At 38.9% G+C, this 25,756-nt stretch overlaps 1 protein-coding gene and 1 long non-coding RNA gene across 2 annotated transcripts in view; one reads left to right on the forward strand and one right to left on the reverse strand.

The window, feature by feature from the left end:
* Positions 1-25,756, reverse strand: part of LOC106918276 (transmembrane protein 132C-like) — a 151,639-nt gene that overhangs the window by 73,053 nt on the left and 52,830 nt on the right. The gene's annotated exons all lie outside the window — the stretch shown is intronic.
* LOC148157637 (uncharacterized) lies at positions 20,545-22,261 on the forward strand. Its single transcript, XR_015764253.1, has 4 exons — positions 20,545-20,684; positions 21,170-21,217; positions 21,320-21,373; positions 22,002-22,261. It is a non-coding gene; the product is annotated as an uncharacterized LOC148157637 (long non-coding RNA).

Consider the following 25,756-nt stretch of genomic DNA (forward strand, 5'->3'; position numbering starts at 1 on the left):
GTGAGTTAACTGAGCTTGTTTATCCATATTCTTAATTGTCTGCTGGGTTTTTTTTCTTATTAAAAGAGGCAAGTCTTGCACTGAGAACATCTTTTTGAAAAGATCCTCTTTGGTGCAGCCAAAACTGGCTCTGAGCCTCCCAGTCTTTCCTCCCACTTCCTTCTACCTTCATGCACACACACCATGCGGTCCAGGCACTCCTCCCAGAGCTGATGTAATGCACGGTTAGTAAGAAGGTACACTGGGATGAAGGAGGTAGAGCTCAGAAAGTGGAAATTGCATTTGAAATGGCTAAAGTCGAGCTCAGCAAATGTGTGTGTATGCAAAGTGTGTGTGCAAGCTTTTGTGCAAGGATTCCCCAGACTCCTCTATGGACGGGATAAAGCTCTTGCTTTTTACTCTTTAGCATCTTGTTTATTTAAAAGCTCTGAATATCTATGTACTTCCTTTTTGCCAGCTTTGACTGCATGCAAATCACCCTTTAGTTAGCACAAAATGGCATTGATGTTTGATTTTCTCGAAAATATACCTTCGTTTAATCTTTCAGATTAACACTTGTGTTTCTATGTTGTAGTTTACAGCAGGAGTTCTCCGCATCTATTATCCATGGATCCCTATTTAGTGCGGAGAAGATTGCTTTCTTACATTTTAAAAAGAAATCTTTGCATATTTCAGGGAACATGTTTCTCAGTGTTTCGCATGACTTCTGACAACCAAGAAGAAGCAGAATAATTTTTCTCAGTATAATCTCTGATGGATCAAACCAAAGCAGAGCAAAAGCTGAGTAGTCACAGAGGAAAAGCTATGATCGAGATGGAAATAATAATAATAATAATAATCATAAAAACCTCATCAGTGTTGGTTTTTCTGGGCGACATACGCTTGTATAATTTAGGAGCATACATTGCGCAAACTTTGAATACCTGAATTTATAATTGTCTCCTTTAGAACAAAAACACTCGCAAAAATAATTCAATGTTTGACTTTCTGTTTAAAGACATTTTTTTCTTCCCTCTCCCCTCCATCCCACCATCCCACCGTTCCCCCTTCTGTCAAAACGAGCTGAGTCCTGTCTGAGTTATGTGTGATGTTGCTCTGCTTCACCAGCTGAGACATCCATCCAAACAGGCAGACTGACAACCCCAAACATACAGAGACATGGAGGAATACACACAGAAAAACTAGATCACTGCGTAAACACACCAAGGCAAACGCACAATAAATGCACATGGAAATATTTCTTGATTTATGCATAGTGAAAATTACAGTGCGCGTGAACCACACTTTACTTATAACTCGTGTGCACTTCAAACTAGTTTATTAAACACCATCTAAAATGATCAAGGGTTTTTTTTTTTTTTCATATGTTATGACTCAGTTTAAAATGTACAGTCAACTTGCCCTCTGTGACACAAAGTATCACACCGCTATGTGTGCAAACATTTTTAAACACATAGAAATGGCGATACTATTAAACAAGCACTTGCAAATAAATAAGGCATCTATTTAGAAGTTTATAAGCCAAAAGAGAACTGGTTGTTCGTTGTATGAAACAGAGCTGCCCTGCTGAGTTAATTTTGTGCCACAGAACTGAGAGCATTTAATGAGCTAGAATTGCCAGACCACAGTCTGTAGGTGGTTTGTTGGCTTAGAAACAAATTGTACATCAGTGAAAATAATAAGTGGATCACTGAAGCCCTACAGACCGAAGGTTTGTATGTGCCAGCACTGCTCAGTGGGTGTATGGATGGATACAGCAGTGCTACAGGTCTCAAAAGCGCTGGCATACTTGACGTATCCCCAATAAGAATTTGGCTTCATTATCTGACTTTGCATCAACATCATCAATAACATACACAGCTCTCAGTAGGCTGGGACACTATGCAGAATGCCTTGTAAAAGTTTTATGCTCAAAGTCAACTCTGACCAGATCGTGTCACTTCTGAAAGAAATAATACCACAGCATGACACCTGACACATGATGTATATTTTTTTCCAACCACACATTAAAGTACACTCTGGTGAACTACATTTACTAAATAGTTGAGTTCTAAAGTCAATCAATTAGACTGGATATGATTTTTGAGGTCAGAGAAAAGGAGGGGAATAAAAATGTCCACCACATTTTTCATTTTTAAAAAATATAACATTTGAAAAACCATACTTCCGGTTCATATTTTATTGTTGGTTTATCACAAAAAATCTCTAACATACATCAATCCTTTTGGTTGTAGGATGTTAATATGTCAAAAATATCAACAAGTATGAACTCTTTTGCCAAATACAGTATGAACAAATCTAGTGCATACAAACGTTTCGCACAATTTCTTCAGGATTAATAACTCCACATATTGCTCCTACATACTTGCTGAGGTTTGAAGGTCACATCTGTACTCCATTCAAACGCCAAGAAGATCCACACTGAAAAAAAAGTGTAATAAGCATACTTACACAGTCATGACTGTGTGTTGGGGAATGTTAGCTTTTCACACCAACACCCTTCATCCCACCCCGCCTCCCATCTCTCTCTCAGTGTCCCCTTTGGGATGACACTAACAGCTAAAACTCTGAAGCAGAGATGAAGTTTAGACAGCTTGGGACATTCGGGTTGAGGATGATTGGATAGAAAGGGGGAACAGAGGTGGCGTTTTAGCTTTTCTTTTTTTTCTGCCGAATGCTAAAACGTGCCATAAGTAGAGTGCTCTCCCTCATCGCTGTCAGTTAGTGCTTTCTATTCAATATTAAAACTGCAAAACTTCTCTTTTTGCCCGGTGCTTGTGAAACGTGGTCATTTTAGCAATGTGTCATTCCAATTTAAACTCATCGCCAGAAGATTTAGATCACTAGAAACCAGAGGATGCCTCCGATCTCAGAGGTTCTTAATGAACAATATGCTGAGTCACAGGGGGGAAGGAGGGAACGCCTGAGTTTGAGTCAAGGTTTACCCTTTGACCCATGTTGAAGCTTTCTGGGGTAAAATATTGAACGGCACATTGCATACCAGTCTGAGACCCGAGTAGGGAGTATAGACTTATTTGCAATTGAAGATTTGATTAATAGTTTCACTCTATATTCTTATTTTTCCCAATTTGTTTATGTTATTGTATGGCAATCTGGAAAACTAAAGCAAAATAAAAAGGAACCATCTTGACAAAGGTAAGCAGTAACTACAGACTAGAACTCTGAAATCTTAAAGTGCAGAACACAAATGTACAATATCAACACAGAGCGGTTCACACTTTGATACTGCAGACCTGTCAGATATCTAAACGGCCAGATGATCTTCACTCACCGTTTCTCTTCGTTGTAAAAGACGACGACATGAAAACATATTTAGATTCCCTTAAAGATTTTCCTTTTAATAATAACTATATGCAGAGAGCTAAACGGCAGTCAACTCTTAAGCATATGCTCCTGTTTAAGAATATGTGGCTGAAATGATTGAATGTAGAGATAAATACTAAAAGCAGAACTGCATTTCTTATTGCTAAAAAATAAAAGCACTACATATATCTAGGAGACAAATATGCTGGTAAAGTATTTCCTGCTCCTTTTGTTTGATTCAGGGATGGCTCAAATGGTGAATTTGACCTTGAGGTGTAGTGTTGTCTTTTACATCTTTTCTCAGCAACACAGAGACGACACTCATGACGGGCAGAAAGGAATAACAGCAGCACCAACCAGAGCGAAAGGGAGAAACAATAAATTTGTTTTTCCACCTTTACAGGGCTTTGTCACGACAAAGCTGTGACACAGCGCGCGCGAGTATTCCTATTCTCCATGTGAAAACTAGAACATGTCTTGTTTTGTCATGCATGCTGCTCCTAAGTGATTGTGTTACATGGGTGATTGTATCCATCACAGTGTGTGCTCTACCTTTAGGCGACAGATCGGTCAGTGTATGTATGTGTGGGAGTGTGACAGGAGAAAGTGTGTTTGAAATATGGTAAGAATTTCTGGGAGTATGTCTGTGTGTGGCTACTCTGGTGTCCCAAGGGCTAGGGGTACCAGATGCACTAAGCTTCATCATCAGAGCTAAAAATATACGTGTGCACACATGCATGCAAGCACTCCGGCACACACACACTCCTATATGAACACAACCACACAATGCTGAAACACAGGAGACATTAACAACATGCCTCACTGATTAGCTTTCCCTTCTTCTTTATTTCTTCCTAGTTCCACCTTCTTAAACTGTTTTATAGCTCTTGCTTCTGTCCCGCATTTTTCTTTTCACCGATCTGATTCCGTCTCTCACCAACTGCCTGTCTTCCGTCCTTTATCTTTGTTTCTTGAGGAGATAAGTTGCCTGGTGTTTGCATTCACATATCTATCCCTCTCAAGACTTCACTCCCTTTGCAGCTCTCTTTGCAATCTCTTTCTGGCATCACTTTGAGTTTATCAGTGGGGCTATTCTGCAGTTTCTCTACTTCCTGTTTATCTAAAGTACCACGACTGGTCACAGTCTTAGGATGTTTGGTTTTGATTATTTCATTCTTGTTTATTTACGTTTGATAGATCATGCCACATTCTGCTCATTATTGCTGTGAATGTAGTTGATTTAGTTGATCCCTTTGTGTTTCACTTCATAGTTTATACCTGTGTTCTGTTCCTTGTACATTAAAATGTACAATCTTAGTCTTATTAACCTTGTTCAAGGCCTGTAAAGTTTTTGCATTAAACCTTTAATATGTAGCTGTCTTGACCTGCTTCAACCATCCAACTTAGCTCTCACTTTTAAAGCACAGAGCAAGTTAACTTTTAGCACAAGTAAACTGCAAACTTTATTTCACAAAATGGATTTGATCATCTCTAAACTGACAGAACTCTGGGCAGGAGGAAGACTGAGGTTTTACTTGATTTCATTGATGGCCACTGTGACAACAACAAAGCAAAAGTGGTTGCAATCATTTTTAAAGTGCCCTTCATATATTCCATCTTATCTTACACGAGAGAGATAAATGAACAAGCTACTCAAATAAAAAACTGTAAGCCTTTACTACTTTCTCAACAAATTGTGAGGCAAAACTTTCTCACAATTTCTGGAAATCATATGCTCCTACATTTATTAATGTTAACATTTAAATCCACAATTTGGGTGAAACAATATGTTCAGAAGACATTTTTTATTAGTCATGCTCTAAAGAAATGAGGCCTGTATGGAAGTTTGGGAAGCAGAAAACAGTGAAATAAACCACAAGTCTTGTCTGTTGAGTGGCACAACCATGTAGGAGACATGGAGGACAGTCTTCTGGTCAGATGGCTGCAAAATTGCCTTTGTGGCAGAAAAATACCACAGTATAGCAACCCTTTCTTGGTCAGATCTTCAATATAAATAGGAATCAGTTTCCAAATGATTCATCTGGATGTACAAGTTTAATATAAAATCTAAAACATGCCATATTCATAACAAAACATAGTGGTTAATGCGTCATGCTGTGGCATTACTTTTCAGCAAGGGACATTAAGCTGGTCAGTGTTGATGGGACGATGAATGCAACTATAATACAGGACAACCTTGGAAGAAAAGGTGTGACTGATTTAGTTTCAAATTCCAGCAGCAAGTCAATTCTTAACACATGACAGAGAAAAAGAAAATAACTGATAAAGTGAGGAGAGAAGAACAGAAAGGAGAGAAATGGAAGAAGAAACAGCACAACAAAGGAGAATAAAACAACAGAGTGGAAGGAAGGAAAGAAGGAGGCAAGAAGGTGAGCTCTGAAAAAACAGCAGGAATCCAGCAGAGTATTTATACTCTGTTTCAGAAAGTTACATCATGTAAGCAGCTTACTTATTTGGTAAAATTACTTTAGTCTCCTGACAGTAAAATGGGCAGGATGGTTACTTTGACCATTTTGTAGTGTGTTAAATTATCTAATTTTCCAAATAAATGCACACCATTACTGGTCTCTGACAGCTATTTGCCTAGTAGCATCTCTAGCATGGCTGTTCCCCACCAAGGAAAGTAGATGGCAAATATGTCTTATGAATTTGGGCTCAAATTAGGCTGGCAGCATCCAACTGAAGACACTCTGTTTTCCTATGAAGATATCATGAGGAGCATATTCATGGCAGTCTATAATTTATTTGATTTTATGTAAAATTCTTCCTTGCACCAAAATATCCAGACGTTCCACAGTTATAAGTACCAAACCAGTACAGAACCTACAAGGTGGACTATTGAGGTCTGAATACAGCTGAATGCAACACAAATACACAAATAATACGAGTTCTTGTAGAATAAATGAGAGACATTTCCATTTTACATGTCTTTTGACGGCTGCGACAGACTGGCGACCTGCCCAGGGTGACCCCGCCTCTCGCCCAAAACGCTCGCTGGAGATGGGCACCAGCAATGGATGGATGGATGGATGGATGGATGGATAAGAGTTCATTTGCCTACTTGACATAACATTAAGATTTTCTTTCACAGCATTTACTGCTTTAATTATTTTAAGAAATTCTGTTATATTTCAGTCATGACTGGCTTAACTCTGGGGATAAATGTGTTGTGTATGCGAGTGCGCCCAAATAACAGCAACAAATTTGTTTTAAGGTTGCTCGAAATAAGATGAACAGGAAAAACTTCACATGAAAGATATAACCGAATTAGAATCTAAACTTATCCATGAGCTTAAAGTTCATTTTGCCTCCTGAGGATGTGTCTTTGAGTGTGTGTGTGTTTTGATGCTCTGTTTCACTTCAGTATGCTCAAGGACCACATATTTCATCTTGGGATTTCATATTTGTGGGCCTATAGGAATCTGTTCACACTTGAGAAATGTTCCAAGCTCACTGTTAATAAAAAAGAAAAAAAAAAATACTGTACCCATTTCTCTCAGGACAGAAAACGTGGAAAGTAAAAAGTAATACATTTACACAGGCATGTATTTCTTTTTTTTCCCCTTAGAAATACAAGTTTTATCTCCGAGTTGCAGAAATTTGGCTAAAGAATCACATAATCCTCATTAAATGGCCCTGCCTGTAACCACCATCTCTTCAACACAGTGTAGACTTATTTAGAGTGCCTCTTCATTATGCAGCTTTGCAGAAGAATGAAGTTAAAAGTAAAAGCTTCAAAAATAGCAGCTCATATGTCCCCAATTCCTATAAAAAGAAAGTAGTAAAAGCAAGCTGAAGAGATCAGTACTTAATGAACATGCTGTTTACTCTTTTCTTTATTCATGAGCATCCATCCAATCAGACGATGAGGAGGTAACCAGGAGGGAAACCACTGGGGTTACCTTCCAATGGGGTATTCCCATAAAACGTCCAGAAGGAAATTATACAGCCTCCATTGCAGTCATTGAGTGGCACCTGATCCGTTTGTGCTGGTAGGACAAAAAAATGTCTATGATCTTCACAAACGTAAAGATTTTTTTCAGTTTTCCATGTAATTTAAAAAAAATTTACTGTAGAAAAAACAGAGGAGGACGGTCGAATAATTTTGATATTTGACTACGAAGCAGCCATGATGACATACAAATTACTTAACCGGTTCTAAGAATTAATTTCAGAGAGCCAAACAATTTTAAATGAGAACTTACATTTTCTTGCAGAATAAACAAGTGTCCAATCAAGACATTTAAATGCCTCGTTAAGTTTTAGTCGTAATTATTAAAAACATTCCTTTGGGCCTGAAAGTATTCTAACTTTTTAGACATATGTCATCTAATGTATCAAAGACAGCTGATCATACAGTATTAATGTCAAAATGTTACATATTCTTATAATTTGGCAAGTACAATGTTATTTATGACATCAACAAGTATTCAATGTCAGTTTTAAATTTATTTATTCAATTTGACGGATAATCTTTGCAGTGAAACAAATGCTGAATATGTAGGAAAACATGTTAAACCCGATGTTAAGTATGATGGAGGATTTGTAATGGTTGTAAAGTGAGGATTTTTAAGGCCTGTTTCTCTCCTAATAGGCATATAAACCTTTTTACAGTGCATAGCCTCACAAACTACCAAGATACGAGGATCAAGAACACATGGTGAGATCAGCGGAGAATTGGTCAACTAGACATAAAATCAATCCTCCGTTGTCATTTTAGTCCCCATATCTGAAGAAAATCTGTTGTTGTGAGCTAAGAAAATGGAACATAATAAAACTCTTCCTCTCAATGCCCAGAAGTATGAAATGCTTTCAAACACTATAGAACAAGAAAAAAGTAATTTATTTTTTTTTTATATGGGATTATGTCCCCACAGACAAAAAATACTCAACTTTAAGAATGGATTTTTCTAAATCTCTTAATGTGAGGCCATGCTGCTGCACTACAAGATCCATTTATTTTTAAGGCTTTTCCTACATCTTCACCAGAGGAGCCAATGAACTTGGCCAGCTCCGTAGATTAGTATGAAGGGTCCGCAAGAGCACAGATTTAATTTCAAGTTGTACCAAACGAAAAAAAAATGTGATGGTAGCATTTTCCTTAGCTGGATACCAGTGCCCACTTAAGACTGCATATCTACTGTAACACATGGCAGGTTAGATTCTTATGACTGGCTGTGTGAGTCAGGACTGACAGCTCGGGGAGCATGTTAAGTCAGAAACCAGTAGCCTGTCAGGCACCGTCTCTTTGCGACTGGAACAATGTGACTGGGCATGTGAAAAGGCTCGATGTCTCATAGTATGCAAAATGTTTCTGTCTGTTTCAGCATGAGCGAGTGTATGCTACAAAGCAGCTGTGCGCCTATGTGTGTGAGTAAATCTGTCTCCCGGTTCTCCCCACAGGCTGCAGAGAGGATGAAAAAGATTTAATACCTCTGCCAAGGTGATGCCCTACAGTGCTGCCTCTGAGACACGCACACACACATGCGAACACGCAAACACCAACACACACCAACTTAGAGGTTTAGCTTTCTTCCTCCGGTGGCAATATACAACAGCCTACTGGCATGTCCAGCAGTTCTGTTGGAATAAAGCAAACACCAGAGATATATTCTAATTGCAATATCCTTTTCCATTACTGACTTGACTAATAACTGGCTCAAATCCCTACCACACACTGGAAAAGTGAGACCTTTTGACTGACGTTTTAGGTTAAACTGGTCAGCACACACATTTCTCTCCCTGCTCAACCTCAGGGCTTCCTGTCTGAAACTGAATTCAACACATTTTCCTCCCATTGCTTCTTTTCTTTTCTACTGTACTCTGTTTCTTTATTTCTTGCTCAAATCTTTCTTTACTTTTTCTTACCACATTAGCCTTTCATACTACACCGCTCTGTGTGATCCTCCATTGTGATGTAAACAGTTTTTTGGCCACCTAAAGAGCTCGTTATTTTCAAGACCTGCCACAGATTCACAGTTCGATTTCGGTCTGAACTTTAACTGAGCCATTCTGATACATAAATATTTTTTTGATCGACGCTATTTGACTCCAGCTCTGGCTGTGTGTTTCCATGTTTGTCCCGCTAGGAGTTGAATCTTTGCCCCAGTCTTTAGGGGAGGCATTATTCTAAAAATGCCTCATATTTAGCTTCAATATTTTCATTAAATCTGACCAACTTCACTGTCCTGCTAAAGGAAAGCATGCATGATGGCACCAGTGATCCTCCAATATGACCACTTTTTCAGGAATGCGTAATGTAACTAATATTACTATTTCTAAACTGTTTTACTATTTTTGTTATTTCCCTTTGCAAAAACGATAAATTTGTTATCTTTTTGCATTGTGGTGAGTGGTGCTATATATGCGACACGTCATGTTTTCAGCATGAGCATATCCACACCACAGTTTTGAAGTTTTCACTCATAAAAATATTTTTAAAACCAAACTTGGCTGTTCGATGTTAAAATTGTGAGGTACATTGTCACATAAATACCTGTTAAGATGCGCTGAAGCCTGAGGTTCCAACCAGAAAAATTTCGAAATTTGGTTGTAGCTGCTTCAGTGATATTTACATGTTATGAGCTCAATGTAGTACAAACAGCTAAACCTCCCCTCCCTGCTATATTGCGTTTAAGTGGAGTCTTAAGGAAGCTTTAAATAGGCTGTTTCTTGGATAGAAATTAAATCATGCAATTAAAATTATTAGACTGAAAGGAGGAACAATTTCCCCTGTCTTATTGCTTAATCCATCAGCTGTCACGGTTGCGATGAAAACTGTTATTAATGAGGCAAATTATCCAGAATTACAAGCACAATGGTTCTATCAAGACACTGCAACTAATTTTCAGCACATCGTTTCTCATGGTAGCTGTGCACGATAAACTACCATTCCTTTTTCTTTGCAGACTGAAAGTCTCTTTGAAATTAGGAAACTGGTGGCGCTGCGTAAAACATTGACTGTACATTTCATTACCTTGCATTTTGAAGCGACCGCACAAACACAACTGTGAGTTTATACTACAACTTTGGAAAAACCAGAAGTGATGAAGAAAGCAGCATTGTTGCCAAAAGCAGGCTGTCGTCATTGAGACTGACCTGTGGCTCTCTTCCCACTGTGCCAACTTTAAAGTAACTCCTCCATAAACCTCTCTGTCGTCAGCCTCCTCCCATGCCAAAGGATGAGTAACTCTCCTGCAAGGGAACCCTTTAATCTTGACCCATGCTGACCCTTAGACACAAAGCGACTCTGTGCAACAGTGAGCTCATGGATGTGTTCATGTGTCCGTGCAGTGGATGCACCGTTTTTGTTTTTTCCTTTTAGGGAGAACACGAAGAACGCGACTGTGTCAATTCTGTTCACATTGCTGTAAAGAAGCTCCCACCAGTGTATTAACATTCGGATCAGAATATGCACACATACATAAAACATGACGAAAATACATGGATAAACACAAAAAGGCAGAAAAGTCTCTGTGAACGAGCACCAAATACACAGACCACAAGCAGACATGAATGCATAAACATGCAAACAAAGAAAGGCCTGTAACACCGCAGTGGAAGAGGAATAAAGGAACAAATCACTGAAATGGAAGGTGGCAGGACAAAAGAGGAAAAGAAAGAGATGGAAACAGTCTTTTCCTTCTTTGGGCTGCCAGACTGCCAGCACAGATTAACACACTTTCCTTCCTTGTGCATCCTATTATTTCCCCTTTCTTCATTTTTCATTTCTTTCCATTTCTTGATCTTTATTCCAACCCCCACAAGTCATCCACCATGTTCTACATCTTTCTAATTTTGACTGTTTCTCTCCTTCCACCATATTTCTTTTCTGCATCTCTTTATTCTAGACCATATTCTAAGTAAAATATTTCTCTTGACTTTTTTCATACTGATGAGATTTTATCAATTAGTGTGCAGTAACAGATCGTCATCTGTTCTTTCAATCACTACATCCTTTTGCCATTCTGTTATTTTCTCCTGGTTTTCATTGTAAAGTTTTTTCTTGGTCAAAGTCAGTCTCATTAGGTCCAACTTTTTGACCAATTCTTTATTCCCTTCTCTTATTGACAGTTTCTGCGCATGGACAGGAAAAGAAACCTCCAGAAATATTGTCAATAAATTCTCATTTACATACATATAGTGTGCTTACATAACTCGGTTACCTCATACACCAGTGGGTTGTTTGATAACAGCTACGAAACCTGCCAAATCACCTAACCTATTTGTGTGTCTGCGTGCGTGTGTGCATGCGCATGTGCGTCTGTGTGTGTGTGTGGGTGTGTGTGTGTGTGTGGGTGTGTGTGCGTGTGTGTTTGCACAGGTGAATTAACAGGACATTTCGCCTGTATACACGCAACACTAACGGGACATTTTGAATTAGTGGGACAGTGCCGATGTCCTCATAATTCTTGCAACATAAAAATGATTGGAGGGGGTTTGAATGGATGTCAAAGGGTTAAATTCCAAAAATCAGGCAAAGTCCCCATAAGTCACAATTACAAGACATGTGTGTATAATGTGTGTATCGATTTGCGCCCCGGGTGGTAACTCTTGGTATTGCACTTGCTCATGAATAATTCACACATGTGTATCTTTTTAGACACGCTGATTGGCCAGCATATGCGGGTCCCTGTAATGAAGGTTTTTGTCAGGAAAATGTGTGTTAAATAACAATTCTCCTAAAAATATGCTACTTTATTGAATGCAAATCTGGCTAAATTAAAACACTGATTATTTTAGATGTACTAAATCTGTAACTGGCTGTTGAGTGATTCATTTCAACAAAGTTAATCTTTAATCTATGGTTTTATAGTATACTGAAGGATGTAAGAGGATTGATAATATTGAGTCTAAAAATTTCAGTGGCTTAATGGTATGGTATTACTGGCCATAGCATATTTTTGGATTGTAAATTAAATTTTGAATGATTAAAAGATAGTTGTTAATAAATATTGGGAGATTGAAAGTTAATTATCACATGCAAATGTAATAGCTTAAGTATAGGGACAAACTTTACCCAACTAAATCCTAACCTAGAGTAATGCAACTCACTAGATGTTGCAGATTTCACTAAAAAGAGACTTAGACTTGTAAGAGGTTATGTGAACATCCCTGGACAACACCTTTTTATCCATATATACAGTGAATCTGGAAAGTATTCACAACGCTTCAATTTTTCCATGTTTGGCTATGTTATAACATTTTTCCAAATTGTATTAGTCCCTTTCCTCAAGATTCATAACACAAATGCCCTATTATGACACGATGTGTGAAAAATGTGTGATTTTTGCAAACTAACTAAAAACAGAATTACTAAGAAATTAAATTTACATACATAAGTATTCACAGCCTTTTTCATGAAGCTCGAAATAGAGCTATTTTCACTGATAATTGCAGAGATTAAGTTCTACAACTTAAATAGATTCCACCTGTAATAGCCAATTCTGTTGATTTGATTAGATCTGGAAAGGCACACACCTGTCTTTATAAAGTCCCAAAATGGACAATGGATATCAGTATGCAAACACCAAGCATGAAATCAAATACATTGTCTGTAGACCTCAGAGACAGCATTGTTTTGAGGCAAAAATCTGGGGAAAGATATAAAACATTCTCCTGCTTTGAAGGCCCCAATGAGCTCAGTGGCCTCCTTCATTCATAAATGGAATCAGTTTGGAACAACTAGTACTCTGTATAGAGCTAGTTGGTTGTCTAAATTGAGTAATCAGGAGAGAAGGGCCTTAGTCAGGAAGGTAACCAAGTACCCTATGGTTACTCCAATGTTCCTCTTTTGAGAGAGGAAAACCGAGAATCTGACCCCTGGCTACAGAAACTGGCTCTTGGGATGCGAAATGTCACCTCTGGTGGGGAAGAAGCCTAAGCAGGTGTGCAAGGTTGAGAGGTTCCATCTAGAAATAGTCGGTTTCACCTTGACCCATGGCTCGGGTTCTGGAACCAGTCTCCTTGAGAGGGGTTGGACACTCTTTCTCTCTGGAGTTGCCCCCAGTGACAGGCATTTGGCCAGAGTGGACATACTTTTGTTGCCCCCCATCTCGGTGCTTACACATTGAGGTTCGTCCCGGTGAGTGAGAGGGTAGCCTCCCTCTGCTTAGAAGTGGGGGGCTGGGTCCTGACGGTTTGTGCATGTGCATGTTCAGATTACCCACCCTTTTTGGAGTCCTTTGAATGTTAATGTAGAGTGCACCTCTTGAGGACTCCCTTGTTCTGCTTGGAGACTTCAATGCTCACTTGGGCAATAACAATGAGACCTGGAGGGGCACGGTAGGAAGAAATGGATCTCCTGACCTGAACCTGATAGGTGTTCTGTTGTTGGACTTCTGTTGTTGGACTTCTGCCCTGATATCCCATATCATGAAGGTCACAGAAAGACTCCTGTTGGCCCACCTGAATAAGCTGACAAGCACATATCAGGACCCCCTGCAGTTTGCTTATTGCCATGGAGTAGGAATTTATGGTGCCATCATATACCTGCTTCATCAAACCCACTGTCATCTGGACAAAGCAGGCAGCACTTTGAGGATCATGTTCTTTGATTTCTCCAGTGCATTTAACACAATTCAGCCTGATCTGCTCTGTGAGAAACTTCAGAAGACACAGATGGAGGCCTCAACAAGGACTGTGTGTCTAACCAGGTGGTCAACAACACAGGAGCTCCACAGGGCACTGTACTCTCACCATTCATTTTCACTCTGTGCACATCATGCTTTCAGGATAAGTCTGACTTCTGTCACCTATGAAAATACTCGGCTGACTGCAGTTGTGGGATGCATCAGAGATGGACAAGAGGCTGAGTACAGAGAGCTGGTGGACTGCTTTGTGGCATGGTGTGGGGACAATTATCTCATCCTGAATGAAAATAGAACAAAGGAGATTATTGTTGATTTCCGGAGAAACAGTGTTAGATCAAGCCCCATTTCCATCATGGGAGAAGAAGTGGAGGTGGTTAAGGAAAATGGAGTAACACCTTGGTGTTCAGCTAGATAACAGACTAGACTTGAAACTCAACAGTGAAACCGTCTACAAGAAAGGACAGAGTAGACAGTATTTCTTGAGGAAGCTAAAATCCTTTAACCTGTTGGTCTCAGGTTGTCATTCACAATGACAGGGGTGTCAAACTCCAGTCCTCAAGGGCCGCTGTCCTGCAGTGTTTAGATGTGCCACAGGTAAAAAACAGTGGAATGAAAGGGCTTAATTACCTCCTCCCTGTGTAGATCGGTTCTCCTGAGCCTTGCTAATGACCTAATTATTCTTTTCAGGTGTGGTGCAGCAGAGGCACATCTAAAAGTTGCAGGACAGAGGCCCTTGAGGACTGGAGTTTGACACCCCTGTCACGAGAGGACCCAAATTTGGGTCCTCTAGTGACAGACAGGTTAAGGTTTGCAGCAAGATCCTGCATATCTTTTATAAGTCTGTTGTTGAGAGCACCGTCTCCTCTGCTGTCATCTGTTGGGAGAGCAGCATCAGACCCAGGGACTTAAAAAGCTTAACAATTTGATAAAGAAGGCTGGTTCTGTTCTGGGGACGACTGTTAAAATTCTGAAGATGATGATCCACAGAGGAATTTTGCATAAAATCAAAAAAAGTTTTAGACAATGCTCACCATCCTGTTATTTCAAATCCGAGTCTCTTCAGCCAGACGTTTCTACAGATTGGTTGTAAAGCGGACTGCTACAGGAGATCTTTCTTGGCCACAGCCATCACAATCTATTATAACTCCTTAATTAGTTACGTCAACATTTAATTTCCGTTTTGAATAAGCAAACTACTTTTGAATTTAATTGAATAAAGACCCAATGAGATCAAGATATACACCACAGGTCACTAATAGGTGGACCCTGGTCCGCATCTAGACTAAAATGATGTCTCATGTGGACCCAAAACAAAAATGACAACCTAAAATCTTGTTGAGCACTGTCTGATTTACTGGTGCAGCTTTTACAGTATAAGCCAGTGTTTCTCAACCCTGGTCCTCACCGCCCCCACTGTCCTGCATGTTTTAGGTATTTCCCTTCTGCCACACACCTGGATTGTATCTCTGGGTGATTAACAGGCTTCTGCAGTATTGGATGGTCATGCAATCATTTGAATCAGCTGTTCTGGAATAGAGACACATCTAAAACATGCAGAGCAGGGGGGCGTGAGGACTGGGGTTGAGAAACACTGGTCTAAGCAGATTTATCCATGAAGGAAAAGTCTGTAAGGACTGATCCCCTGGCTCCAAAGGGCTACTGTCCTCAAAGCTTTCCCAGCTCTGAGGTAAGTAGGTAAATCTTAAATCTTAGTAGGTAAATCTTAATTATGTTTGGCTCCACACACGTGACACGTGAGTCAGCTTTCTCTACAATGAATATTATAGAAACAAAATATTGTTCCTGGCTCACCAATGAGCACATCCACATACATGAGACTGGTTCTGACATCACTCAAGCACAGGTTAAAATTATGGCATGACAAGCAAGCACTCACTTCTGTCACTGAAAGCAAAAGAAATAAGTGATCTAAGTCTAAAAATGTTCAGTTATTAAATCTGTTCATTTTTAAATAGTTTAAGTCCAGATGGTAAACAAAAATATAAAGCTTTCTTCAATTTGTTTTTCTGAGGTTAGTCACTTGTAAACAAGTTTTCTTGTTTCACCTATGTTCTTCTTTTGACTTGACATCCTACTTTTACTCAGTGATTGAGACATACATGTTCAACTCCCTGTTTCATGACAATAAATATTGTCAAAAGGTACTCGAATAAGACTGAATTCATTTAATTTGAAAAGCAAATCAAGTCATGCAGATGCTGAAACAACTACCTAGCTAAGTTTTTTTAAGTATATATATATATAGTTCCCTTCTCACCCTCCGCGGGTGGTCTTCTTCATCCTCTGAGCTCGGGTCCTCTACCAGAGGCCTGGGAGGTCGAGGGTTCTGCGCAGTATCTTGGCTGTGCCTAGAACTGCACATTTCTGGACTAAGATGTCTGATGTCATTCCTGGGATCTGTTTTAGCCACTGCTCCAGTTTGGGGGTGACTGCCCCGAGGGCCCTGATGACCACTGGCACCACTGTGGTCTTCACCTTCCAGGCCTTCTCCAGTTCCTCTCTGAGGCCCTGGTATTTCTCCAATTTCTCGTGCTCCTTTTTCCTGATGTTGTAGTCATTTGGTATTGCTACATCCACCACAACGGCTTTCCTCTGTTCTTTATCCACCACCACAATGTCCGGTTGGTTCGCCATTGCTATCTTGTCTGTCTGGATCTGGAAGTCCCACAGGATCTTAGCTCGGTCATTCTCCACCACTTTTGGGGTTGTTCCCCATTTTGATCTCGGGGCTTCCAGTCCATATTCTGCACAGATGTTTCTGTACACTATGCCCGCCACTTGGTTATGTCGTTCCATGTACACTTTCCCTGCCATATATATATATATATATATATATATATATATATATATATATATATATATATATATATATATATATATATATATATATAATATTACTTCAGACCTTGGCATCATGAAATATTGCTAAGATATCATAAATTGAATACCCCTGATATACACAATTGCACATACTATATAACTGATCACTATGAAAATGACATCTGTAATAATTTTGGAAATCACTGTCATGAAGGTCCCAGGTAGTGGATAAATAATTATTCTATCACAAAATCTAGTGGATGATTTGTTCATCAAAGAACACCAAATTGGAGAGAGGAAAAGGGGTGGAGCCTTAATCCCTCCCCACCTGTCATTTTCCTCCCAAGACTGATGTTGCACTCTCTGCGAGGATACACAATTATACTGCACTGGAACTCAGATGGATGTGGAGAAGTATGCAGGTAAGTCTTTGTTAAAGTGCTTTGAACATAAGCAAGGTTAGCAAACTTTTACTGATATTTGCAATGTGACCAACATATATTTTCATGCAGCACTTGCTAATTAAGCTAATGAGCAAAAGCTAGCTTGTGTTGAGAACAGGTGACCACTTAGAACAAGGTTTAAACACTCCATGTGTTAAATGGAATGACCATTTAAAAACAGGAATTTGAATGTTACATTTGTGTTCAAACTGACTAGATGTCGACTAGAAACAAAAACAGCAACATGGGCTAATGGCTGCTGACTTCAGTTATGATGTTAGCATGTGCAGCTAACCTTGTCTACTGTTAAACATTTTTGTTTTATAAAGTAGTGCTTTCTAAATATTTTGTAGATGTTATTGTTGGCTAAGTTAAACAGATATGAAAATATGAAACATTAGCTGCAACTGAGGTTAAGAGAAGTGCAGCCCTATGTTAATTTTCATGATTGTGATAAGAACACAATGCAGTAAAAAAAAAAACTAAAAAAAACTGTGAGTAATGAATAAGTGCATGTATTCAGGAAGGAACATCAGACAACAAATAGTGTGAAGTTGTTCCCCATTCAGTCCCTTTTTTATTAAATCAAAGAGGAGTTTTGTTATGCTTAATTGTCAACCATGGTACTAAGGGCCCACTGTCCTGTATATTTTCCTGCAACTTTTAGATATCTGTCTTTTTCAGCATACCTGTCTCCAATATAAGCACAGTATAGCTTGTTTACATACTAGTGAGGACATTTCACCATGTATTTTAAGAATACTCCTAAGGTACCTGCTTGAGGCAGTCAAAGCAATGGTTATTCCTGTCAAGGCACAGCATTTCTAAGACTGTGTATATATAACCAGAAGAGTAATATTGTTTTCTGTCACTAGGACCTTGTTTAAAATACTTTGGCCAATTGGCTTACCTATCATTGCATTAGCTCTATATATAGTGTTACTGTATCTTGAAGTTAATATTAAATGAATCTTAATGACTCGTTTGCTGTCTTCTCCACAGGTTTCTGCCCGCTCTGAAAAAAATGTAAGAGAAGAACCAATGGGATCACTACCCTCGTCTCGTGAACCGCAGGTGAACAGCTGTCCAACTTGGAAATTTTTGTAATTTTTCTCACGTGTATTTTGGTGGACATGGGTTTTTGGGAGAGTAGACACAGTCCCAGCAATGCTTGTTCCTGTCAGGGGACAGCATTATGAGGACTGTGTGTAGATGACCCGAAGAGTAGTATTGTTGGCATTCATTGGAACATGTGTGTTTGAGAGCATAGACACAGTCCCAGCAATGCTTGTTCCTGTCAGGGGACAGCATTATGAGGACTGTGTGTAGATGACCCAAAGAGTAATATTGTTGGCATTCATTGGAACATGTGTGTTTGAGAGCATAGACACAGTCCCAGCAATGCTTGTTCCTGTCAGGGGACAGAATTATGAGGACTGTGTGTAGATGACCCGAAGAGTAATAATGTTGGCAATCACTGGGACCTTGCTTAAAATACAATTGCCAAACAATTTGCCTAGCTTTACCGTAGCTCTTTATAGAGTGTTACTCTATGGTGTTCTACGTTGAAGTTCATTTTAAATGAATCTTAATGACTCGTTTGTTGTCTTCTCCACAGGTTTCTGCTCACTCTGACAAAACTGTAGGTGATGAAATGATGGGATCACTATCCTTGTTTCCTGAAACCCAGGTGAACAGCTTTCTGTCTTGGAAATCTTTCTAATTTTTCTGATAGGTATTTTAGTGGACATGGGTTTTTGGGAGAGTAGACACAGTCCCAGCAATGCTTGTTTGTGTCAGGGGACAGCATTATGAGGACTGTGTGTAGAAGACCCAAAGAGTAATATTGTTGGGAATCATTGGGTCATGGGTGTTTGAGAGCATAGACACAGTCCCAGCAATGCCTGTTCCTGTCAGGGGACAGCATTATGAGGACTGTGTGCAGATGACCCAAAGAGTAATATTGTTGGCAATCACTGGGTCATGGGTGTTTGAGAGCATAGACACAGTCCCAGCAATGCTTGTTCCTGTCAGGGGACAGCATTATGAGGACTGTGTGTAGATGACCCGAAGAGTAATATTGTTGGCGATCACTAGGACTTTGCTTAAAATACTATTGCCAAACAATTTGTCTAGCTTTACCATAGCTCTTTATACTGTTATACTCTATGGTGTTCTACCTTGAAGTACATTTTAAATGAATCTTAATGACTCGTTTGTTGTCTTCTCCACAGGTTTCTGCTCACTCTGACAAAACCGTAGGTGATGAACTGCTGGGATCACTATCCCCGTTTCCTGAAATGCAGGTGAACAGTTTTCTGTCTTGGAAATCTTTCAAATTTTTCTGACAGGTATTTTAGTGGACATGGGTTTTTGGGAGAGTAGACACAGTCCCAGCAATGCTTGTTCCTGTCAGGGGACAGCATTAAGAGGACTGTGTGTAGATGACCCGAAGAGCAATATTGTTGGCAATCACTACGACCTTGCTTAAAAGACTATTGCCAAACAATTTGCCTAGCTTTACCGTAGCTCTTTATAGAGTGTTACTCTATGGTGTTCTACGTTGAAGTTAATTTTAAACGAATCTTAATGACTCGTTTGCTGTCTTCTCCACAGGTTTCTGCTCACTCTGACAAAACTGTAGGTGATAAACCGATGGGATCACTATCTTCGTTTCCTGAAAACCCAGGTGAACAGCTTTCTGTCTTGGAAATCTTTCTAATTTTCTGATAGGTATTTTAGTGGACATTGGTTTTTGGGGGAGTAGACAGTCCCAGCAATGCTTGTTCCTGTCAGGGTACAGCATTATGAGGACTGTGTGTAGATGACCCGAAGAGTAATATTGTTGAGTAATATTGTTGGCGATCACTAGGACTTTGCTTAAAATACTATTGCCAAACAATTTGTCTAGCTTTACCGTAGCTCTTTATACTGTGATACTCTATGGTGTTCTACCTTGAAGTACATTTTAAATGAATCTTAATGACTCGTTTGTTGTCTTCTCCACAGGTTTCTGCTCAGTCTGACAAAACCGTAGGTGATGAACTGCTGGGATCACTATCCCCGTTTCCTGAAATGCAGGTGAACAGTTTTCTGTCTTGGAAATCTTTCAAATTTTTCTGACAGGTATTTTAGTGGACATGGGTTTTTGGGAGTGTAGACACAGTCCCAGCAATGCTTGTTCCTGTCAGGGGACAGCATTAAGAGGACTGTGTGTAGATGACCCGAAGAGTAATATTGTTGGCAATCACTACGACCTTGCTTAAAAGACTATTGCCAAACAATTTGCCTAGCTTTACCGTAGCTCTTTATAGAGTGTTACTCTATGGTGTTCTACGTTGAAGTTAATTTTAAATGAATCTTAATGACTCGTTTGCTGTCTTCTCCACAGGTTTCTGCTCACTCTGACAAAACTGTATGTGATAAACCGATGGGATCACTATCTTCATTTCCTGAAACCCAGGTGAACAGCTTTCTGACTTGGAAATCTTTCTAATTTTTCTGACAGGAATTTTAGTGGACATGGGTTTTTGGGAGAGTAGACACAGTCCCAGCAATGCTTGTTCCTGTCAGGGGACAGCATTATGAGGGCTGTGTGTAGATGTCCCATAGAGTAATATTGCTGGCAATCATTGGGACTTTGTTTTAAATACTATTCCCAAACAACTAGCCTAGCTTTACCATAGCTCTATATACAGTTTTACTCGAAAGTGTTCTACCATGGTGTTAATTCTAAATTAATGTTTTTAAAAGCTGTCAGATACAGTATAAGATATGACTACCTTAACAACCCTCCCCCTCCTCCTGATTAATAATTTATTTTCAATAATTTAACATAGTAATCATTGCACAATATAATAATGTTCTTTAATTTTGGCTAAAGGTTAGGTTTCTGTGCAGTTAAGACTAATATAACAGACAACTTGTTTTGTATCTCTAATTTGACAGGATGCAGAAAACCTCAATCTCCTGTTGAATTACATGGGAACTCTTCTGGTATGACTTACTTCAATTAACCTTTCATTGGTCATTTAGTAACTGATTTGAAATTTTGTATCTTTTATTTTGTTGGCCTGAAGTATTACTAATGTATTGCAGGAAAGGGAAAGGAGATTATTCCACCAACTGAAAAACCCTCAGAACCCCAAGATGGTATGGCTGTCTTCCTATTCATGGTGGTTCTTTACTTAGTGGTAAGGTTTAGAGATTCTGACTTAAGGCTCATCATAACATGTTACAAGAATTGAGTATTATCCTTAGCTTTAAAAAGCACAGTAAGAAACATGCAGAGAAGTGGTTGGGTCTGTGCAATTTTTAAAAAATAAGGCTGAAACAATCTTACAAAGTTAGTTGCTGATTATGAACAAGTAATACACTGCTTAAACACAGAATCGACAGGACAGAATATGAATCATGACAAGCATGACCTTGTTCTGTAACAGGTAATAAAGCTTGCAGTGTAATATAAAATGAAGCTTTGAGTGATAGTTTATATTTGACACACCAGGGTTGTAGCTTCTTGATTTCTATGTGTAATAAATGCACTGTTTCACAACTTGGTAATCAATTTAATAATAATAAAAAAATTGGAGAAAAATAATTTTAGGTGGATACATATTTAATTCATTGCACGTTGAGAAATCAAATTGTCAAAGGGTTCTCTTCAATGGACACAATAAACAGAACTGGAATGTAAAACTTTATCACAAGCATACTTTTATAGCACACTCCCACATATGATTTATATTTTAAAAAGTAAAATTGTCTCTCTTGTTTGTAGATTATCCTGAAAAGGACCATCCTCAGAGAAATCAAAAATGGCCCTGGTCTCCTACAGAAATTGCAGCGGTGTTGAAACAGATTTGTTTGCTTCTGAATCTGTTTAAGTAGGATTTTTTGTTTTGTTTGAGTCATGTGTATTGTGTGGTATCTAGAAGAACTTGGGTTTAAAGGTTTTAGTCAAACTGTTTTGAAAAACTAAGCTTGATAAGAGCCTGTGTTTTGGTTTGCTCCAAAAAATAAAAATTGCAATAAAAACAATGTTGTTTTTATTCCATTATACATTTTAATTTGTATAGATCTAAACATTACCCCATTGGTAATGAACAAGGGAAATCAATTGGTGACCATATTTCTATTTGATCATTATTTTTTTCATATTTGGACTGAGATTTTTGTAGTCCATACCTGTGTTCATGACAAATGAACACTACCATTATTGCAGGGTGTGAATTAATCCATTTGATGTTCATTTGGGTACTTTAATATATTTTAGGGACATTCTATGAAGTCTTATTTTAAATGTCCTTGCAATTCTCATTGGTGCTTATAATATACTGTTATGTCAGGGGCGTGGCTTATCTATCTAATTATCAATGTCCTGTTAATGTTGCATAAAGTCAGGTCATTATATTTAGAGTTCTGTAGTGTGTATACACAATTTTAACTGAGATCTTAGTTGAGTGGCTCATAAAAGATTTTTTGACACATTCAGCCAGTCTGTAGAACAAGTGAAAAGGGGTGCTCCCATAATTCACCACTGTGACTGGTTCGGAAAAATTGTCCTTATAGTTCACCGGCACCTGTATAGGTGTGTGTGTGTGTGTGTGTGTGACAGTGTCAGTTTCTCTGTGTGTACAAGGTGAATGATATATTAGGCTGACACCGGCCTGCCATCTTTTAACCACAATTAGAAAGCTTTTCTGACAGACTGTCAGACTCAAGGCAACAGTAGCAAACACACACATGTACAAGCAGCGCACACATGTCTATAGGCTCGCAGAAGAATGACGCATGAGCAGACGCTCTTTCCAAACCATCACACACTTATGTTGGCATGGGCGCTCACACACACACACACACACACACACATACACAGGAAGGCAGACACAGTGATGCATGGCCATCATTACCCACACCCTTCTCTTGACAGCTGCTCCCTCTGCAGAGCTCACTGCAATTGTACTCTACTACACGTTTACACACACACAAAAAAATCTCACTGCCCATCAGACAGTACGAGAGCAACACGTTAATCACCAGAGAAGTCAAGAGTAGACTCACCTCTGTGGGGAAGCTTTGTAGGAAAGTGTCCAAAATACGCTCAGAAAACCGGCCTCACTGACCTGAGGAAAATGTTTTCTGTTTTGCTTTTGTTTTGCCTATTTTTATGTAGTGAAATCAAATGAATTTTGATGCCACTTATACTGGATAGTTTATTGGATTTCATCCAAATTTTATAAAAACATTTCTGGGTAGTACGGTATGAACACAAAGGGTGGGATGTTATTGGTGGAATTGTCTTTCTGCCCGTTTAAAAATAATATTGAAGATGGTTTTATTACCCTTTATCTAGATTTAAAGTATAAAATTGCAGAAAGCCATGTGTACGGTTTTGGAGATTACGTTGAAAAATCAACCTGTTCTGTTTTGGGGGGCAGTTCAGATATTTCAGTTGCTTGTAGTCATTTAGTCCATTTTTCTTCTTTTTGTGAATTGCATAACTTGGCTAAGAGTAATTGTGAGAAACGAGGCATTTCATTCCTAAACAGAAGAGATGAGCTGCTTTCTTGTCTACCATATGTCAAACACTTGGCTTCAAAGGTTTCACAACAATGCCATAAATAATCTCAAATTTTGAGAAGTGTAAAATCAATACATTTTCATATGAACAGCTAACTAATCCAACAGTGGTTGTGGTGTGAAGATGTTCAAACTTGATATTGGAGTTGTTTTCAGACTGCAGAAATCCACTTAGGTTTAGTCTCTAACCAGCTGTTAGCCTAATTCCAAAAACAAACCTTTGATTTTCCAAATTGAAAAACTCTAAAGACTGTCACATGCTGGTAAGTGCAGGTGTGCCAAAAATATCTGCACTAAAGGTAATTTCAGTAAAACCTAAACTGTGCTTTTGAAAAAATCAACATAATGAAACGCTTGTCTCACCCAACATTTGTTTTATTAAAGTACATTATTCCTGCTGACACCAGTCTTTTTTGTGCACAAAAACAGAATTCTGTAACAAAAAAATAAAAACCTTCTCTGGTTCCATACATCAGCCTCTAAGTGCTCTTTTATTTTTTCACATTAACTTAGAGAAAGCGAAAAGTGAGCTTGAGTACAAAGTGATGCTGCCAAACTGGAACAACCACAGAAGCTTTTCTGCCAAGTAAACGACAGAATGGTAGAAAGAAAAAGTACTTGTCCTCACTTTCACCTCGGCTAATATCAACCGGACTATTCTTGAGTGTATCTCTTGATTTTTCTCCCCCTTCTCTCTCTCTCGCCTAATCTCATTCTCCCTTCCTTCTCCCTTACTTTATCCTCTTCTTTATCTCCTACTGTCTAAGTTGTTCCCTCCTGCAATCCCAGGAAATGGTATGAGTCACAAAGGCTCTATAAAAGCACCAAAATAGACATGGTTTTAAAGTCAGGAATGTAAACCCTAAAGATTTTGTTTAAATTGCTCGACTCCATTGATGCGATAACTTGGAATCATCTGCATGCAGGACACTTACATTTTTTTACAACGAACTTAATTTTTACAAAGGAAATGTGACCTTTTGATCTCAGCTCTGAAAGAGGGCAGGGAAGAGAAAGGAACATTTTTCAAGAATCGTCTCCAATAGTTCCAGTGAGATAAAATCTAAAACCAAGATAATCTCTAACTGCAGCATGATCTCCCCTAAATTCGGCTTTATCTTCTAAAAAATGCTTTTCACTTGTCAGATCACTGCATCTACCTTTTGACTAAATTTGAGTCTCAGCACCTTTCAACATGTTTTTAAATTTCCTGTATTTTCTTTTACATGCAGTTTGCTGCATGCCTTGTGCTATCAGGAGTTACTTGCTGACGAGAGGCTTAAAGCAAGCTGCTTAGTTTGCAGGTGGTATGAGCTAGCCATAACTCTTCCACAGGAAAACACCAGGGAAGGATTTCTCTTTTTTTTAACCATGAACACGAGACCAAATGATGTGCATCTTGCTTTGCTTTGTTTTGTATATTATTTTTCTTTGAAACACGATTATTTTTGATTGCTCTTCTTGGCGTATTATCCAACGTCCTTCTGACAGAAAGCTTTTCCACAAAACACCAGCCATGACTTAGAGGTCCTATTGACCTCTGCTTTTTTCTGAAGTGACCAAGGGAGCGTTGAGTCATCACACCACTGTTACACCCCTGAGTCACCAAGCGAGGCATTCAAAGACCCATACTGTAAGGGTTAGCCGGTTTTACAGCTCGAGAGAGTGATGTCGCAATGACAGACTAAATGTGGCCACTGGAACAGTTTGCCACAAACATCATTTATGCCATTAAAGCACAATGAATGACTTGTGTGGAAATATGCAGAGACAGATCAACAAAACACCAACCTGTGGTAGTTTCTTGTTAAACGTCCTTAACATGTTTGCTACTTTAGAATAAAAGATGTATGTTGTATATCAATCTCAGGTTCATTCTACAACTCCTATAGCTCCACAATGTGGGTTTGACGTTTGAAGTGAGCATGTTTGTTTGATTTGTAACTTATAAAC

The sequence above is a fragment of the Poecilia mexicana genome, unplaced genomic scaffold, assembly GCF_051168715.1.
Source record: "Poecilia mexicana isolate PSO_F unplaced genomic scaffold, ASM5116871v1 scaffold_9, whole genome shotgun sequence".
Classification (NCBI taxonomy): Eukaryota; Metazoa; Chordata; class Actinopteri; order Cyprinodontiformes; family Poeciliidae; genus Poecilia; species Poecilia mexicana.